General features: G+C 35.7%; 11 non-coding genes across 11 annotated transcripts; all 11 read left to right on the top strand.

The window, feature by feature from the left end:
• The first annotated feature begins 738 nt into the window (after window positions 1-738).
• Window positions 739-810, top strand: TRNAQ-UUG (transfer RNA glutamine (anticodon UUG)). The gene has a single exon. It is a non-coding gene; the product is annotated as a tRNA-Gln (tRNA).
• An 818-nt stretch (window positions 811-1,628) lies between these two features.
• Window positions 1,629-1,700, top strand: TRNAQ-UUG (transfer RNA glutamine (anticodon UUG)). The gene has a single exon. It is a non-coding gene; the product is annotated as a tRNA-Gln (tRNA).
• A 1,710-nt stretch (window positions 1,701-3,410) lies between these two features.
• Window positions 3,411-3,482, top strand: TRNAQ-UUG (transfer RNA glutamine (anticodon UUG)). The gene has a single exon. It is a non-coding gene; the product is annotated as a tRNA-Gln (tRNA).
• Window positions 3,483-4,302: 820 nt separating this feature from the next.
• On the top strand, window positions 4,303-4,374 carry TRNAQ-UUG (transfer RNA glutamine (anticodon UUG)). Its single transcript has one exon. It is a non-coding gene; the product is annotated as a tRNA-Gln (tRNA).
• An 818-nt stretch (window positions 4,375-5,192) lies between these two features.
• On the top strand, window positions 5,193-5,264 carry TRNAQ-UUG (transfer RNA glutamine (anticodon UUG)). The gene has a single exon. It is a non-coding gene; the product is annotated as a tRNA-Gln (tRNA).
• A 1,711-nt stretch (window positions 5,265-6,975) lies between these two features.
• Window positions 6,976-7,047, top strand: TRNAQ-UUG (transfer RNA glutamine (anticodon UUG)). The gene has a single exon. It is a non-coding gene; the product is annotated as a tRNA-Gln (tRNA).
• Window positions 7,048-8,757: 1,710 nt separating this feature from the next.
• On the top strand, window positions 8,758-8,829 carry TRNAQ-UUG (transfer RNA glutamine (anticodon UUG)). The gene has a single exon. It is a non-coding gene; the product is annotated as a tRNA-Gln (tRNA).
• An 820-nt stretch (window positions 8,830-9,649) lies between these two features.
• Window positions 9,650-9,721, top strand: TRNAQ-UUG (transfer RNA glutamine (anticodon UUG)). The gene has a single exon. It is a non-coding gene; the product is annotated as a tRNA-Gln (tRNA).
• Window positions 9,722-10,540: 819 nt separating this feature from the next.
• On the top strand, window positions 10,541-10,612 carry TRNAQ-UUG (transfer RNA glutamine (anticodon UUG)). Its single transcript has one exon. It is a non-coding gene; the product is annotated as a tRNA-Gln (tRNA).
• An 820-nt stretch (window positions 10,613-11,432) lies between these two features.
• TRNAQ-UUG (transfer RNA glutamine (anticodon UUG)) lies at window positions 11,433-11,504 on the top strand. Its single transcript has one exon. It is a non-coding gene; the product is annotated as a tRNA-Gln (tRNA).
• An 818-nt stretch (window positions 11,505-12,322) lies between these two features.
• On the top strand, window positions 12,323-12,394 carry TRNAQ-UUG (transfer RNA glutamine (anticodon UUG)). Its single transcript has one exon. It is a non-coding gene; the product is annotated as a tRNA-Gln (tRNA).
• Window positions 12,395-13,668: the final 1,274 nt, after the last annotated feature.

Raw genomic sequence — 13,668 nt, 5'->3', positions numbered from 1 at the left:
TCAACTGCAGTGGTTTCTTTACTCCAAACTAATTTTGAAACTGTTTCAAATCAGTTTTCAACTGGAGAGGTTTGTCAAACATTTGGAAATAAGAAAATTTGCAATAAGAATGCAGTAATCCATCACTTGTGCTATGGTTTTTAGATATTCTGGTTTTTAGAATTTACTTCTTCAGTGTGCACTAATTAGAGTAAAGGTCTGGTCTTCTTCTCTTCTTAAAACCTAGTCCCCAGTAGATTCAATCACCAAAAAAGGTCCTGATTGATTAAGTTGCCTTTGCATTTCTTAGATTTGCCATATTGCTATACTTGAGAAAAAGTTTTCTCTGTATGCCATATAGAGAAATGCTGCATCAGCCAAAGGATGAAATTTTTGTTTATTCCTAACATGGATTTAAAAATTCTCTGTTTTGTATGTGTCTATGATGTTCTCTAGCAAGTTTCAAGGGCTGCTTACTCTAGCCAATGCCATGTGTTGATCCCAGTCTTCATGCACTTTGATGCTGGATAAAATCCTTTCTTGGCATTTCTTGTAGGACAACAAGAAAAAGCACATGGCCTATATGGGGATCAAACCCGTGACCTTGGCATTATTAATTCCACGCTCTAACCAACTGAGTGAACCAGCCATACATAAAAGCATCAGCAAACACAAAAATGCCAAATGTATCTAAAATAGGAGAACATTCAGTATTTCAAAGATCAGCTATATTGAGTAGAGGAAGATTCTATTATAAAGGGTTCTATGGTGTAATGGTGAGCACTCTGGACTTTGAATCCAGTGATCCGAGTTAAAATTTCGGTGGGACCTGACTTTGTTCATTTTCCTTAAAGTTTAATTTTCAAAGTTTTAGGATAGCTTATCTATATTGAAACTTTCTATAAATCCCATCAACTGCAGTGGTTTCTTTACTCCAAACTAATTTTGAAACTGTTTCAAATCAGTTTCAACTGGAGAGATGTTTGTCAAAAATTTGGAAATAAGAAAATTTGCAATAAGAATGCAGTAATCCATCGCTTGTGCTATGGTTTTTAGATATTCTGGTTTTTAGAATTTACTTCTTCAGTGTGCACTAATTAGAGTAAAGGTCTGGTCTTCTTCTCTTCTTAAAACCTAGTCCCCAGTAGATTCAATCACCAAAAAAGGTCCTGATTGATTAAGTTGCCTTTGCATTTCTTAGATTTGCCATATTGCTATATTTGAGAAAAAGTTTTCTCTGTATGCCATATAGAGAAATGCTGCATCAGCCAAAGGATGACATTTTTGCTTATTCCTAACATGGATTTAAAAATTCTCTGTTTTGTATGTGTCTATGATGTTCTCTAGCAAGTTTCAAGGGCTGCTAACTCTAGCCAATGCCATGTGTTGATCCCAGTCTTCATGCACTTTTTTGCTGGATAAAATCCTTTCTTGGCATTTCTTGTAGGACAGCAAGAAAAGCACATGGCCTATATGGGGATCAAACCCGTGACTTTGGCATTATTAGCTCCACGCTCTAACCAACTGAGTGAACCAGCCATACATAAAAGCATCAGCAAACACAAAAATGCCAAATGTACCTAAAACAGGAGAACATGCAGTATTTCAAAGATCAGCTATATTGAGTAGAGGAAGAGTCAATAATAAAGGGTTCTATGGTGTAATGGTGAGCACTCTGGACTTTGAATCCAGTGATCCGAGTTCAAATCTCGGTGGGACCTAACTTTGTTCATTTTCCTTAAAGTTTAATTTTCAAAGTTTTAGGATAGCTTATCTATATTGAAACTTTCTATAAATCCCATCAACTTCAGTGGTTTCTTTACTCCAAACTAATTTTGAAACTGTTTCAAATCAGTTTTCAACTGGAGAGATGTTTGTCAAACATTTGGAAATAAGAAAATTTGCAATAAGAATGCAGTAATCCATCACTTGTGCTATGGTTTTTAGATATTCTTGTTTTTAGAAGTTACTTCTTCAGTGTGCACTAATTAGAGTAAAGGTCTGGTCTTCTTCTCTTCTTAAAACCTAGTCCCCAGTCGATTCAAAGACCAAAAAAAGTCCTGATTGATTAAGTTGCCTTTGCATTTCTTAGATGTGCCATATTGCAATATTTGAGAAAAAGTTTTCTCTGTATGCCATATAGAGAAATGCTGCATCAGCCAAAGGATGACATTTTTGTTTATTCCTAACATGGATTTAAAAATTCTCTGTTTTGTATGTGTCTATGATGTTCTCTAGCAAGTTTCAAGGGCTGCTAACTCTAGCCAATGCCATGTGTTGATCCCAGTCTTCATGCACTTTGTTGCTGGATAAAATCCTTTCTTGGCATTTCTTGTAGGACAACAAGAAAAACCACATGGCAAATATGGGGATCAAACCCGTGACCTTGGCATTATTAGCTCCACGCTCTAACCAACTGAGTGAACCAGCCATACATAAAAGCATCAGCAAACACAAAAATGCCAAATGTACCTAAAACAGGAGAACATTCAGTATTTCAAAGATCAGCTATATTGAGTAGAGGAAGAGTCTACAATAAAGGGTTCTATGGTGTAATGGTGAGCACTCTGGACTTTGAATCCAGTGAGCTGAGTTCAAATCTTTGTGTGATCTAACTTTGTTCATTTTCCTTAAAGTTTAATTTTCAAAGTTTTAGGATAGCTTATCTATATTTAAACATTCTATAATCCCATCAACTTCAGTGGTTTCTTTACTCCAAACTAATTTTGAAACTGTTTCAAATCAGTTTTCAATTGGAGAGATGTTTGTCAAACATTTGGAAATAAGAAAAGTTGCAAAAAGAATGCAGTAATCCATCACTTGTGCTATGGTTTTTAGATATTCTGGTTTTTAGAAGTTACTTCTTCAGTGTGCACTAATTAGAGTAAAGGTCTGGTCTTCTTCTCTTCTTAAGACCTAGTCCCCAGTAGATTCAATCACCAAAAAAAGTCCTGATTGATTAAGTTGCATTTGCATTTCTTAGATTTGCCATATTGCAATATTTGAGAAAAAGTTTTTTCTGTATGCCATATAGAGAAATGCTGCATCAGCCAAAGGATGACATTTTTGTTTATTCCTAACATGGATTTAAAAATTCTCTGTTTTGTATGTGTCTATGACGTTCTCTAGCAAGTTTCAAGGGCTGCTAACTCTAGTCAATGCCATGTGTGATCCCACTCTTCATGCACTTTGTTGCTGGATAAAATCCTTTCTTGGCATTTCTTGTAGGATAACAAGAAAAAGCACATGGCCTATATGGGGATCAAACCCGTGACCTTGGCATTATTAGCTCCACGCTCTAACCAACTGAGTGAACCAGCCATACATAAAAGCATCAGCAAACACAAAAATGCCAAATGTACCTAAAACAGGAGAACATTCAGTATTTCAAAGATCAGCTATATTGAGTAGAGGCAGACTCTATAATAAAGGGTTCTATGGTGTAATGGTGAGCACTCTGGACTTTGAATCCAGTGATCCGAGTTCAAATCTCGGTGGGACCTAACTTTGTTCATTTTCCTTAAAGTTTAATTTTCAAAGTTTTAGGATAGCTTATCTATATTGAAACTTTCTATAAATCCCATCAACTGTAGTGGTTTCTTTACTCCAAACTAATTTTGAAACTGTTTCAAATCAGTTTTCAACTAGAGAGATGTTTGTCAAACATTTGGAAATAAGAAAATTTGCAATAAGAATGCAGTAATCCATCGCTTGTGCTATGGTTTTTAGATATTCTGGTTTTTAGAATTTACTTCTTCAGTGTGCACTAATTAGAGTAAAGGTCTGGTCTTCTTCTCTTCTTAAAACCTAGTCCCCAGTAGATTCAATCACCAAAAAAGGTCCTGATTGATTAAGTTGCCTTTGCATTTCTTAGATTTGCCATATTGCTATATTTGAGAAAAAGTTTTCTCTGTATGCCATATAGAGAAATGCTGCATCAGCCAAAGGATGACATTTTTGCTTATTCCTAACATGGATTTAAAAATTCTCTGTTTTGTATGTGTCTATGATGTTCTCTAGCAAGTTTCAAGGGCTGCTAACTCTAGCCAATGCCATGTGTTGATCCCAGTCTTCATGCACTTTGTTGCTGGATAAAATCCTTTCTTGGCATTTCTTGTAGGACAACAAGAAAAAGCACATGGCCTATATGGGGATCAAACCCGTGACCTTGGCATTATTAGCTCCACGCTCTAACCAACTGAGTGAACCAGCCATACATAATAGCATCAGCAAACACAAAAATGCCAAATGTACCTAAAATAGGAGAACATTCAGTATTTCAAAGATCAGCTATATTGAGTAGAGGAAGGTTCTATTATAAAGGGTTCTATGGTGTAATGGTGAGCACTCTGGACTTTGAATCCAGTGATCCGAGTTAAAATTTCGGTGGGACCTGACTTTGTTCATTTTCCTTAAAGTTTAATTTTCAAAGTTTTAGGATAGCTTATCTATATTGAAACTTTCTATAAATCCCATCAACTGCAGTGGTTTCTTTACTCCAAACTAATTTTGAAACTGTTTCAAATCAGTTTCAACTGGAGAGATGTTTGTCAAACATTTGGAAATAAGAAAATTTGCAATAAGAATGCAGTAATCCATCGCTTGTGCTATGGTTTTTAGATATTCTGGTTTTTAGAATTTACTTCTTCAGTGTGCACTAATTAGAGTAAAGGTCTGGTCTTCTTCTCTTCTTAAAACCTAGTCCCCAGTAGATTCAATCACCAAAAAAGGTCCTGATTGATTAAGTTGCCTTTGCATTTCTTAGATTTGCCATATTGCTATATTTGAGAAAAAGTTTTCTCTGTATGCCATATAGAGAAATGCTGCATCAGCCAAAGGATGACATTTTTGCTTATTCCTAACATGGATTTAAAAATTCTCTGTTTTGTATGTGTCTATGATGTTCTCTAGCAAGTTTCAAGGGCTGCTAACTCTAGCCAATGCCATGTGTTGATCCCAGTCTTCATGCACTTTTTTGCTGGATAAAATCCTTTCTTGGCATTTCTTGTAGGACAGCAAGAAAAGCACATGGCCTATATGGGGATCAAACCCGTGACTTTGGCATTATTAGCTCCACGCTCTAACCAACTGAGTGAACCAGCCATACATAAAAGCATCAGCAAACACAAAAATGCCAAATGTACCTAAAACAGGAGAACATGCAGTATTTCAAAGATCAGCTATATTGAGTAGAGGAAGAGTCAATAATAAAGGGTTCTATGGTGTAATGGTGAGCACTCTGGTCTTTGAATCCAGTGATCCGAGTTCAAATCTCGGTGGGACCTAACTTTGTTCATTTTCCTTAAAGTTTAATTTTCAAAGTTTTAGGATAGCTTATCTATATTGAAACTTTCTATAAATCCCATCAACTTCAGTGGTTTCTTTACTCCAAACTAATTTTGAAACTGTTTCAAATCAGTTTTCAACTGGAGAGATGTTTGTCAAACATTTGGAAATAAGAAAATTTGCAATAAGAATGCAGTAATCCATCACTTGTGCTATGGTTTTTAGATATTCTTGTTTTTAGAAGTTACTTCTTCAGTGTGCACTAATTAGAGTAAAGGTCTGGTCTTCTTCTCTTCTTAAAACCTAGTCCCCAGTCTATTCAAAGACCAAAAAAAGTCCTGATTGATTAAGTTGCCTTTGCATTTCTTAGATGTGCCATATTGCAATATTTGAGAAAAAGTTTTCTCTGTATGCCATATAGAGAAATGCTGCATCAGCCAAAGGATGACATTTTTGTTTATTCCTAACATGGATTTAAAAATTCTCTGTTTTGTATGTGTCTATGATGTTCTCTAGCAAGTTTCAAGGGCTGCTAACTCTAGCCAATGCCATGTGTTGATCCCAGTCTTCATGCACTTTGTTGCTGGATAAAATCCTTTCTTGGCATTTCTTGTAGGACAACAAGAAAAACCACAGGGCAAATATGGGGATCAAACCTGTGACCTTGGCATTATTAGCTCCACGCTCTAACCAACTGAGTGAACCAGCCATACATAAAAGCATCAGCAAACACAAAAATGCCAAATGTACCTAAAACAGGAGAACATTCAGTATTTCAAAGATCAGCTATATTGAGTAGAGGAAGAGTCTACAATAAAGGGTTCTATGGTGTAATGGTGAGCACTCTGGACTTTGAATCCAGTGAGCTGAGTTCAAATCTTTGTGTGACCTAACTTTGTTCATTTTCCTTAAAGTTTAATTTTCAAAGTTTTAGGATAGCTTATCTATATTTAAACATTCTATAATCCCATCAACTTCAGTGGTTTCTTTACTCCAAACTAATTTTGAAACTGTTTCAAATCAGTTTTCAATTGGAGAGATGTTTGTCAAACATTTGGAAATAAGAAAAGTTGCAAAAAGAATGCAGTAATCCATCACTTGTGCTATGGTTTTTAGATATTCTGGTTTTTAGAAGTTACTTCTTCAGTGTGCACTAATTAGAGTAAAGGTCTGGTCTTCTTCTCTTCTTAAGACCTAGTCCCCAGTAGATTCAATCACCAAAAAAAGTCCTGATTGATTAAGTTGCATTTGCATTTCTTAGATTTGCCATATTGCAATATTTGAGAAAAAGTTTTCTCTGTATGCCATATAGAGAAATGCTGCATCAGCCAAAGGATGACATTTTTGTTTATTCCTAACATGGATTTAAAAATTCTCTGTTTTGTATGTGTCTATGACGTTCTCTAGCAAGTTTCAAGGGCTGCTAACTCTAGTCAATGCCATGTGTTGATCCCACTCTTCATGCACTTTGTTGCTGGATAAAATCCTTTCTTGGCATTTCTTGTAGGATAACAAGAAAAAGCACATGGCCTATATGGGGATCAAACCCGTGACCTTGGCATTATTAGCTCCACGCTCTAACCAACTGAGTGAACCAGCCATACATAAAAGCATCAGCAAACACAAAAATGCCAAATGTACCTAAAACAGGAGAACATTCAGTATTTCAAAGATCAGCTATATTGAGTAGAGGCAGACTCTATAATAAAGGGTTCTATGGTGTAATGGTGAGCACTCTGGACTTTGAATCCAGTGATCCGAGTTCAAATCTCAGTGGGACCTAACTTTGTTCATTTTCCTTAAAGTTTAATTTTCAAAGTTTTAGGATAGCTTATCTATATTGAAACTTTCTATAAATCCCATCAACTGTAGTGGTTTCTTTACTCCAAACTAATTTTGAAACTGTTTCAAATCAGTTTTCAACTGGAGAGATGTTTGTCAAACATTTGGAAATAATAAAATTTGCATTAAGAATGCAGTAATCCATCACTTGTGCTATGGTTTTTAGATATTCTGGTTTTTAGAATTTACTTCTTCAGTGTGCACTAATTAGAGTAAAGGTCTGGTCTTCTTCTCTTCTTCAAACCTAGTAACCAGTAGATTCAATCACCAAAAAAGGTCCTGATTGATTAAGTTGCCTTTGCATTTCTTAGATTTGCCATATTGCTATATTTGAGAAAAAATTTTCTCTGTATGCCATATAGAGAAATGCTGCATCAGCCAAAGGATGACATTTTTGCTTATTCCTAACATGGATTTAAAAATTCTCTGTTTTGTATGTGTCTATGTTGTTCTCTAGCAAGTTTCAAGGGCTGCTAACTCTAGCCAATGCCATGTGTTGATCCCAGTCTTCATGCACTTTTTTGCTGGATAAAATCCTTTCTTGGCATTTCTTGTAGGACAGCAAGAAAAGCACATGGCCTATATGGGGATCAAACCCGTGACTTTGGCATTATTAGCTCCACGCTCTAACCAACTGAGTGAACCAGCCATACATAAAAGCATCAGCAAACACAAAAATGCCAAATGTACCTAAAACAGGAGAACATTCAGTATTTCAAAGATCAGCTATATTGAGTAGAGGAAGAGTCTACAATAAAGGGTTCTATGGTGTAATGGTGAGCACTCTGGACTTTGAATCCAGTGAGCTGAGTTCAAATCTTTGTGTGACCTAACTTTGTTCATTTTCCTTAAAGTATAATTTTCAAAGTTTTAGGATAGCTTATCTATATTTAAACATTCTATAATCCCATCAACTTCAGTGGTTTCTTTACTCCAAACTAATTTTGAAACTGTTTCAAATCAGTTTTCAATTGGAGAGATGTTTGTCAAACATTTGGAAATAAGAAAAGTTGCAAAAAGAATGCAGTAATCCATCACTTGTGCTATGGTTTTTAGATATTCTGGTTTTTAGAAGTTACTTCTTCAGTGTGCACTAATTAGAGTAAAGGTCTGGTCTTCTTCTCTTCTTAAGACCTAGTCCCCAGTAGATTCAATCACCAAAAAAAGTCCTGATTGATTAAGTTGCATTTGCATTTCTTAGATTTGCCATATTGCAATATTTGAGAAAAAGTTTTCTCTGTATGCCATATAGAGAAATGCTGCATCAGCCAAAGGATGACATTTTTGTTTATTCCTAACATGGATTTAAAAATTCTCTGTTTTGTATGTGTCTATGACGTTCTCTAGCAAGTTTCAAGGGCTGCTAACTCTAGTCAATGCCATGTGTTGATCCCACTCTTCATGCACTTTGTTGCTGGATAACATCCTTTCTTGGCATTTCTTGTAGGACAACAAGAAAAAGCACATGGCCTATATGGGGATCAAACCCGTGACCTTGGCATTATTAGCTCCACGCTCTAACCAACTGAGTGAATCAGCCATACATAAAAGCATCAGCAAACACAAAAATGCCAAATGTACCTAAAATAGGAGAACATTCAGTATTTCAAAGATCAGCTATATTGAGTAGAGGAAGATTCTATTATAAAGGGTTCTATGGTGTAATGGTGAGCACTCTGGACTTTGAATCCAGTGATCTGAGTTCAAATCTCGGTGGGGCCTAACTTTGTTCATTTTCCTTAAAGTTTAATTTTCAAAGTTTTAGGATAGCTTATCTATATTGAAACTTTCTATAAATCCCATCAACTTCAGTGGTTTCTTTACTCCAAACTAATTTTGAAACTGTTTCAAATCAGTTTTCAACTGGAGAGATGTTTGTCAAACATTTGGAAATAAGAAAATTTGCAATAAGAATGCAGTAATCCATCACTTGTGCTATGGTTTTTAGATATTCTGGTTTTTAGAAGTTACTTCTTCAGTGTGCACTAATTAGAGTAAAGGTCTGGTCTTCTTCTCTTCTTAAGACCTAGTCCCCAGTAGATTCAATCACCAAAAAAAGTCCTGATTGATTAAGTTGCCTTTGCATTTCTTAGATTTGCCATATTGCTATATTTGAGAAAAAGTTTTCTCTGTATGCCATATAGAGAAATGCTGCATCAGCCAAAGGATGACATTTTTGTTTATTCCTAACATGGATTTAAAAATTCTCTGTTTTGTATGTGTCTATGATGTTCTCTAGCAAGTTTCAAGGGCTGCTAACTCTAGCCAATGCCATGTGTTGATCCCAGTCTTCATGCACTTTGATGCTGGATAAAATCCTTTCTTGGCATTTCTTGTAGGACAACAAGAAAAAGCACATGGCCTATATGGGGATCAAACCCGTGACCTTGGCATTATTAGCTCCACGCTCTAACCAACTGAGTGAACCAGCCATACATAAAAGCATCAGCAAACACAAAAATGCCAAATGTACCTAAAATAGGAGAACATTCAGTATTTCAAAGATCAGCTATATTGAGTAGAGGAAGATTCTATTATAAAGGGTTCTATGGTGTAATGGTGAGCACTCTGGACTTTGAATCCAGTGATCCGAGTTAAAATTTCGGTGGGACCTAACTTTGTTCATTTTCCTTAAAGTTTAATTTTCAAAGTTTTAGGATAGCTTATCTATATTGAAACTTTCTATAAATCCCATCAACTGCAGTGGTTTCTTTACTCCAAACTAATTTTGAAACTGTTTCAAATCAGTTTCAACTGGAGAGATGTTTGTCAAACATTTGGAAATAAGAAAATTTGCAATAAGAATGCAGTAATCCATCACTTGTGCTATGGTTTTTAGATATTCTGTTTTTTAGAATTTACTTCTTCAGTGTGCACTAATTAGAGTAAAGGTCTGGTCTTCTTCTCTTCTTAAAACCTAGTCCCCAGTAGATTCAATCACCAAAAAAGGTCCTGATTGATTAAGTTGCCTTTGCATTTCTTAGATTTGCCATATTGCAATATTTGAGAAAAAGTTTTCTCTGTATGCCATATAGAGAAATGCTGCATCAGCCAAAGGATGACATTTTTGTTTATTCCTAACATGGATTTAAAAATTCTCTGTTTTGTATGTGTCTATGATGTTCTCTAGCAAGTTTCAAGGGCTGCTAACTCTAGCCAATGCCATGTGTTGATCCCAGTCTTCATGCACTTTGTTGCTGGATAAAATCCTTTCTTGGCATTTCTTGTAGGACAACAAGAAAAAGCACATGGCCTATATGGGGATCAAACCCGTGACCTTGGCATTATTAGCTCCACGCTCTAACCAACTGAGTGAACCAGCCATACATAAAAGCATCAGCAAACACAAAAATGCCAAATGTACCTAAAATAGGAGAACATTCAGTATTTCAAAGATCAGCTATATTGAGTAGAGGAAGATTCTATTATAAAAGGTTCTATGGTGTAATGGTGAGCACTCTGGACTTTGAATCCAGTGATCCGAGTTCAAATCTCGGTGGGACCTAACTCTGTTCATTTTCCTTAAAGTTTAATTTTCAAAGTTTTAGGATAGCTTATCTTTATTGAAACTTTCTATAAATCCCATCAACTGCAGTGGTTTCTTTACTCCAAACTAATTTTGAAACTGTTTCAAATCAGTTTTCAACTAGAGAGATGTTTGTCAAACATTTGGAAATAAGAAAATTTGCAATAAGAATGCAGTAATCCATCGCTTGTGCTATGGTTTTTAGATATTCTGGTTTTTAGAATTTACTTCTTCAGTGTGCACTAATTAGAGTAAAGGTCTGGTCTTCTTCTCTTCTTAAAACCTAGTCCCCAGTAGATTCAATCACCAAAAAAGGTCCTGATTGATTAAGTTGCCTTTGCATTTCTTAGATTTGCCATATTGCTATATTTGAGAAAAAGTTTTCTCTGTATGCCATATAGAGAAATGCTGCATCAGCCAAAGGATGACATTTTTGCTTATTCCTAACATGGATTTAAAAATTCTCTGTTTTGTATGTGTCTATGATGTTCTCTAGCAAGTTTCAAGGGCTGCTAACTCTAGCCAATGCCATGTGTTGATCCCAGTCTTCATGCACTTTGTTGCTGGATAAAATCCTTTCTTGGCATTTCTTGTAGGACAACAAGAAAAAGCACATGGCCTATATGGGGATCAAACCCGTGACCTTGGCATTATTAGCTCCACGCTCTAACCAACTGAGTGAACCAGCCATACATAATAGCATCAGCAAACACAAAAATGCCAAATGTACCTAAAATAGGAGAACATTCAGTATTTCAAAGATCAGCTATATTGAGTAGAGGAAGGTTCTATTATAAAGGGTTCTATGGTGTAATGGTGAGCACTCTGGACTTTGAATCCAGTGATCCGAGTTCAAATCTCGGTGGGACCTAACTTTGTTCATTTTCCTTAAAGTTTAATTTTCAAAGTTTTAGGATAGCTTATCTATATTGAAACTTTCTATTAATCCCATCAACTGCAGTGGTTTCTTTACTCCAAACTAATTTTGAAACTGTTTCAAATCAGTTTTCAACTGGAGAGGTTTGTCAAACATTTGGAAATAAGAAAATTTGCAATAAGAATGCAGTAATCCATCACTTGTGCTATGGTTTTTAGATATTCTGGTTTTTAGAATTTACTTCTTCAGTGTGGACTAATTAGAGTAAAGGTCTGGTCTTCTTCTCTTCTTAAAACCTAGTCCCCAGTAGATTCAATCACCAAAAAAGGTCCTGATTGATTAAGTTGCCTTTGCATTTCTTAGATTTGCCATATTGCTATATTTGAGAAAAAGTTTTCTCTGTATGCCATATAGAGAAATGCTGCATCAGCCAAAGGATGACATTTTTGTTTATTCCTAACATGGATTTAAAAATTCTCTGTTTTGTATGTGTCTATGATGTTCTCTAGCAAGTTTCAAGGGCTGCTAACTCTAGCCAATGCCATGTGTTGATCCCAGTCTTCATGCACTTTGATGCTGGATAAAATCCTTTCTTGGCATTTCTTGTAGGACAACAAGAAAAAGCACATGGCCTATATGGGGATCAAACCCGTGACCTTGGCATTATTAATTCCACGCTCTAACCAACTGAGTGAACCAGCCATACATAAAAGCATCAGCAAACACAAAAATGCCAAATGTACCTAAAATAGGAGAACATTCAGTATTTCAAAGATCAGCTATATTGAGTAGAGGAAGATTCTATTATAAAGGGTTCTATGGTGTAATGGTGAGCACTCTGGACTTTGAATCCAGTGATCCGAGTTAAAATTTCGGTGGGACCTGACTTTGTTCATTTTCCTTTAAGTTTAATTTTCAAAGTTTTAGGATAGCTTATCTATATTGAAACTTTCTATAAATCCCATCAACTGCAGTGGTTTCTTTACTCCAAACTAATTTTGAAACTGTTTCAAATCAGTTTCAACTGGAGAGATGTTTGTCAAACATTTGGAAATAAGAAAATTTGCAATAAGAATGCAGTAATCCATCGCTTGTGCTATGGTTTTTAGATATTCTGGTTTTTAGAATTTACTTCTTCAGTGTGCACTAATTAGAGTAAAGGTCTGGTCTTCTTCTCTTCTTAAAACCTAGTCCCCAGTAGATTCAATCACCAAAAAAGGTCCTGATTGATTAAGTTGCCTTTGCATTTCTTAGATTTGCCATATTGCTATATTTGAGAAAAAGTTTTCTCTGTATGCCATATAGAGAAATGCTGCATCAGCCAAAGGATGACATTTTTGCTTATTCCTAACATGGATTTAAAAATTCTCTGTTTTGTATGTGTCTATGATGTTCTCTAGCAAGTTTCAAGGGCTGCTAACTCTAGCCAATGCCATGTGTTGATCCCAGTCTTCATGCACTTTTTTGCTGGATAAAATCCTTTCTTGGCATTTCTTGTAGGACAGCAAGAAAAGCACATGGCCTATATGGGGATCAAACCCGTGACTTTGGCATTATTAGCTCCACGCTCTAACCAACTGAGTGAACCAGCCATACATAAAAGCATCAGCAAACACAAAAATGCCAAATGTACCTAAAACAGGAGAACATTCAGTATTTCAAAGATCAGCTATATTGAGTAGAGGAAGAATCAATAATAAAGGGTTCTATGGTGTAATGGTGAGCACTCTGGACTTTGAATCCAGTGATCTGAGTTCAAATCTTGGTGTGACCTAACTTTGTTCATTTTCCTTAAAGTTTAATTTTCAAAGATTCAGGATAACTTATCTGTATTTAAACTTTGTATAAATCCCATCAACTGCAGTGGTTTCTTTACTCCAAACTAATTTTGAAACTGTTTCAAATCAGTTTTCAACTGGAGAGAGGTTTGTCAAACATTTGGAAATAAGAAAATTTGCAATAAGAATGCAGTAATCCATCACTTGTGCTATGGTTTTTAGATATTCTTGTTTTTAGAAGTTACTTCTTCAGTGTGCACTAATTAGAGTAAAGGTCTGGTCTTCTTCTCTTCTTAAAACCTAGTCCCCAGTCAATTCAAAGACCAAAAAAAGTCCTGATTGATTAAGTTGCCTTTGCATTTCTTAGATGTGCCATATTG

This window comes from Taudactylus pleione, unplaced genomic scaffold (assembly GCF_031769625.1).
Source record: "Taudactylus pleione unplaced genomic scaffold, aTauple2 ptg000085l, whole genome shotgun sequence".
Taxonomy (NCBI): Eukaryota; Metazoa; Chordata; class Amphibia; order Anura; family Myobatrachidae; genus Taudactylus; species Taudactylus pleione.
The sequence above is the reverse complement of the archived record's forward strand: the minus strand, read 5'-3'. Positions and strand labels throughout refer to the sequence as shown.